Raw genomic sequence first — 5484 nt, 5'->3', positions numbered from 1 at the left:
ATTACAATAGACAGGAAAAAAGTTCTCCAAACCATGCCCACTCCAAACACCAAGCAACACCATCCCTAACTCCCAAATGGCAAAGACCATATACTGTAATCCTTTCCACGCCAACTGCAGTTAAACTCCAGGGTCTTCCGCATTAGATACACAACTCCCACCTTTGGCTCATTCCCCTCCCACCAAATCTCCTACAGGTTTCTACTCCACCCTGATGGGACCTCTTACTCTCTGCATTTTGTGCTGCCCATCTCCACTTCCACTCACCACTGAAGTTTCTGCCAGCTGAAAGGGTATCTCGCTGCGACCCTCCTTACCCAGAATGACTCAGGAGACATGGGCCCGTGCAATATACTTTATTATATGAAGGATAGAGTGGCTGCCCCAGATGGGGGTGGGGAGAGAGCAACAGCAGAGAGAGCAGTGGGATGCAGAGAGAGAGGGAGAGGGAGAGAGAGCAGGGGGACAGAGAGACAGAGACAGACAGAGAGAGAGACAGACAGAGAGGGCAGCAGCGTGGTGCCTTTTATTTTTGCAGTTCCGCTTGGCCTGTTGCTTTGGGGGAGGGTCGGGATGTTTAGAGATAAGGCGGGGTAAGTCCCGGGCAAGCCCAGGCCTAATTCTCACTGGCTTATGTGCTTGGGTCCATGGGGCAAATGGAGGATAAATTTACTGTATTCTTACATTCCTCCCTTTTCTGTTTTATAATTGGTAGAGGATTTGAGAAGGGGTGAAACTTAGTCTTCACTAACTGCTTCCTGCTGATTAGGGGCGATGAAGTTTATTTTTGTATTGATGGGGGGTGATCCTCAGATGAGCCCTTGGTCTGCAGTGGCGATGGCATTTTCCAGGTTCAATAAGGTCATCGTCTTTGGAGAGGGGTTGGTAATCCTGAAATATAAGCTGGTTAAAGGTTTGGTTAGAAATTTTTTGCATTTGGGCTGATTGCTATGTTTACATAGGGTGACTGAGTTAATAGCACTTTTTGGGACATATGTGTAGGCAGCAAAGCAACCTGTAGGGCAAAAGGAATCCTTGATGGTGCAATCTTTTGGACAGTCTGAAAGAAAGGGCTGGCGTTGGGAAGATAGGTCTGGTGAGAGAGTAAGTGTTGAGACCAGGGTTAACAATCTTGAGGCATGAGGCATGGCGATTGTAAGGGAGGTCTTAGGACTCCATGCTGGCAGAAACTTCTTCACTGATGAGTGGAAGTGGAATTGAGTGCTGCGAAATGCAGAGAGTAAGAGTGGTGGAGTAGGAACCTGTGGGAGATTTGGTGTGAGGGGAATAAGCTGAGACAAACGGCTTAAGGTGGGAGTTGTGTAATCTAGTGGGGAAGACCCCGGAGTTTAACTGCAGTTGTCATGGAAAGGATTACTGTGTATGGTCTTTGCCATTTGGGAGTTAGGGATAGTGTTGTTTGGTGTTTGGAATGGGCATGGTTTTGGAGAATTTTTTTCCTGTCTATTGTAATGGCTTCGTAGCGCAGGGATAGCTGAACTCCCAGGTATGTGACCTGAGCGGCAGACAGCTGAACTTTTGAGGGTGAAACTCGATAGCTGTGACTCAGAAAAAGTTTAAAAGGAGAATAAAATCCTGTTGAAAGGTTTGTAGGGAGGGACTGCACGGGAAGAGATCATCTACATATTGAAGGAGGGTGGAGTTGAGAAAGTGAGGGTTTGAGGTCTTGGGCTAGAGCCTGTCCAGAAAGGTGGGGACTATATCTAAAGCCTTGGGGAAGGACTTGTTAAGTGTTCTCTGAATATTAAAAATTAACTTAACATAGGGAATTTCCTGCCTTGGTCTGGGAGCATATCAAAAGGCTGCCTGCTCAGCTCCCAAGGTGGGCTGAAGTATTGTCTATTTGCTAAATAATCCTGCCTTTTACTATGCCATCTACAGCTGGGTCTGCATGCTAAGTTAGTTGCTCAGTTTGCAAAATTACCTCCTCAGATCTGAAGGGGAAAGACAGCACATAGGCCTGGGCTTTTTAGTATGCTAAAGTGAATCTTATACACGATTATAAATGATTAGCATAATAAAACATGTGCTGCTCTTCTTTGTCTGAGGAACATTAACTGATCTCACTGAAGAATGATTCTGGAGCTTAATGTTCAACATAGTTTTAGTAGGGGAGGGAGGGGGTTTCCTAGCATGCAATTTTATATTGCTCTGACTGCAAATATCCTGCTTTGCTTTCTCCAGAGGCTCTCACCTTATTCTGTCTAAGCCTATGGTCCCTGTATCATTCTCCCCTCTACAGATAGAGACTCTAGCTGTTACTAGGGAAAAGGGGTGATGACCGCTCTGGCTGCTTCATGCTGAGAGGGGGCGCAGTAAAGGGTGCAGCTAGGTCTCCATCACTGGTCAGTTGAGAGGGCCTCAGAAAGTTGGCAGTTCTATTCCGGGTTTCATTTCTATTACTATTTGCAGTTTTGTGGCGTAGAACCTGAAGAATCAAAAGTTAGCATAAGCACAGCCATCTTAAAGGCTCAAACACCATTTTCTAACCTAGTGTTGGATTCTCCTAGAGGAGGACGCCGCCTCAAATCACTTTCGGAAGGCATCTCTTGAAGCAACAAGCAAGAGGAATTTATTCAGAGGCAAGCTAGCTGGGGTCTATGCGTTAGCCCGACGCAGCGGGTCTCAACAAGGACCCCGAACACACAAAGCCAGAAGTTTTTATAGCATTTTCAAAGGGGCAGTATTTTCTACAGTCACAATACAGTGTTTTTCCATAGACACATAAATTTTCGGCTGAAGCCACATCCTGGGGGTCTGGTTAGATAAAATCACTTTCGGTATGTTTAGGGTGGTTCTAGCAAGATAAGCTTAACTGATTGAGGTTAGCTAACTAAAGGTCACTACAATTAACACTGGCTGACTAACTTGTTTTTCAAAGTTCTAGTAATTTTTCTCTTTCTAGGTTAGAAAATGGTGTTTGAGCCTTTAAGATGGCTGTGCTTATGCTAACTTTTGATTCTTCAGGTTCTACACTAGAAAGAGAAAAATTACTAGAACTTTGAAAAACAAGTTAGTCAGCCAGTGTTAATTGTAGTGACCTTTAGTTAGCTAACCTCAATCAGTTAAGCTTATCTTGCTAGAACCACCCTAAACATACCGAAAGTGATTTTATCTAACCAGACCCCCAGGATGTGGCGTCAGCCGAAAATTTATGTGTCTATGGAAAAACACTGTATTGTGACTGTAGAAAATACTGCCCCTTTGAAAATGCTATAAAAACTTCTGGCTTTGTGTGTTCGGGGTCCTTGTTGAGACCCGCTGCGTCGGGCTAACGTATGGACCCCAGCTAGCTGGCCTCTGAATAAATTCCTCTTGCTTGTTGCATCAAGAGACACCTTCCGTGAGTGATTTGGGGCAGCGACCTCCTCTGGGAGAATCCAACAGTGGCTTTTAGGCAGTGTAGAACAAATTGTTATTAGGTTAAGTAGCAATATCTGGAGTTGGATTTTCCATTCTGGAAGTCCAAACTTGACGTGATTAAGAATGTATGGCTGAATATGAGAACTAGAAATATGAAGAGTCTAATTGAGAATCATAGCTAGGTATCATGGGGAAACTAGAATTCTGGATCGAGTTTACATCTCAAGGACTAGTATTAGGGTTTGGTATAGATAAGACTGCATTATTGAAACAATACTTTTCTTTAAAATCACCCTCATTTTTATTAGAACTAGTCAGATTAATAAAATAATTAACAGTTGGCTTAATTATTTGCATAAGTGCAGCAAGAAGATTAATTGATTACATGGGATCTTTTAAATGTGCTTTGCTGGAACTTTTTGTAAGGAATTTCAGATTGAACTTTTAAGGGCTTCTGGAGGCCAAAAAGCTAAGCCAGACTTGCCATCAGGTTGTGCCTGCAGTACCTGTAGATTTGGGTGAATTCCTCTCTTCTTGAGGTTCCCAAGACATTCCTGAGGTTCCTGCACTTGCCAGGAAGTGACCTTCCTTACTCACTTGGTAAGGCTGCTGGAAACTCTGTAAGCAAGATAACAGACCAGTTCTTCTAAGGGGCTTTGTTGGCTTTATAAAGTCAATCTTAGTTCCTTAAAGTTGTCTGTTCATATCTGAGTTTACACACGTGTCTCTCAGGTATGACGTTCCAGTCAAAGCCTTGGTAATATTACCAGTGTTTTTAATTGGTCCTCTTACAAGGAAAGCAGATTATTATTGAACTTATGCAAATAAACATACTGCCATGGAATATAAAAATAGTCACTGAGAGTTTTTAAATTCTGGAGGGATCAGGTAGAAAGATAAAGTTTCAATTCTGCTTATAAAGGCAGTCATTTACTAAACTGTTGTCAGCTTAAGAGGAAAAGCTTAAAACACTTTGTCAGCAACATTTGAAGCAAAAAGTCACCAAATCACCTTCCTTAGTTTAATCAGATGTAACTAATACCTGTTCTGGTGAAATCTAGGTTTTACTAGTTTAGGAGAAATAAAACAGTGAGTATATATTACAATAACTTAACAAATAACAGTGGCTAAAGATCCGATGAGAGCTTATTATAAGACAGTTGTCATAAGGAAATTTAGATCTTTCTGTAACATAAAACATTCAGTAACAAAGCTTAGCTTCATTCTCTGTGATAGTGCCTTCCAGGTAATTAAGCAGGTAAATAAGCCAAATTAGCCAAATATTTTCTCCAATGAGAAAAAAATTTGCCTGACATGTTCCAGGGGCCCTTTGGAAAATATTAGACTGAACTAGATGTAAAAGAACCTGTTTGCATTTGATTTTGGGAAGTTGTTAAAAGTTTTAAGGCACTTGCTTATATAGTTGCTCACATTAGAAAAAGCTACACTTCACTTTAAGCATTTTTCTTTGAAAGATTTAACAGATACCATCAACTTAAATGACTTTAGGTAAACTTAGGCAGCTGATAACCATAAGGACATGTCTATTTCAGTTCAACTTAAATTAGCATTAATGCTTAATATCTTCTATTAGAATTTTTTGGAAGTTTTAGAATGCCAAATTTTTACGAGCGCTTGTCATTAAATCAGTTTTTATTAATACCATCCAGAGGTAGAAAAAAATATTTCATTTACACACTTAGACACAACATACAGATTGAGACATAATGATACAGTGAGAGGACAGACAGTGCTCCTGGCATGAGCCAGGAGGGGACAAGAGAACCCATGGTGGTGCATTGCCTAGGAGTTTTATAGGCAGTTGAGGATATTTGGGAACATGAAAAAAGTTTAGGGGTGTGGACTTTAAGGCAAGTAGTAGGTGTTTAGGATTGCAGGGGATTTAGAGAGAGAGCTTGGTTTGGAGGTAGGAGAAAGCCTGGATATATTGGATCTCTTTCCATTTGCCCATACGCTCACAGAAGTTGTATAAGTCGTAGAGAATTTTGGGATCTAAAGAGCCATTTGGGGACCATTTAGACTGATTGTCCAAGGGATATTGTGGCCAGATCTCATTCCAGTAGCGAACAGGTTTGAGGT

This window comes from Manis pentadactyla, chromosome 16, assembly GCF_030020395.1.
Source record: "Manis pentadactyla isolate mManPen7 chromosome 16, mManPen7.hap1, whole genome shotgun sequence".
Lineage (NCBI taxonomy): Eukaryota > Metazoa > Chordata > Mammalia > Pholidota > Manidae > Manis > Manis pentadactyla.
This window is presented reverse-complemented; position numbering follows the sequence as displayed.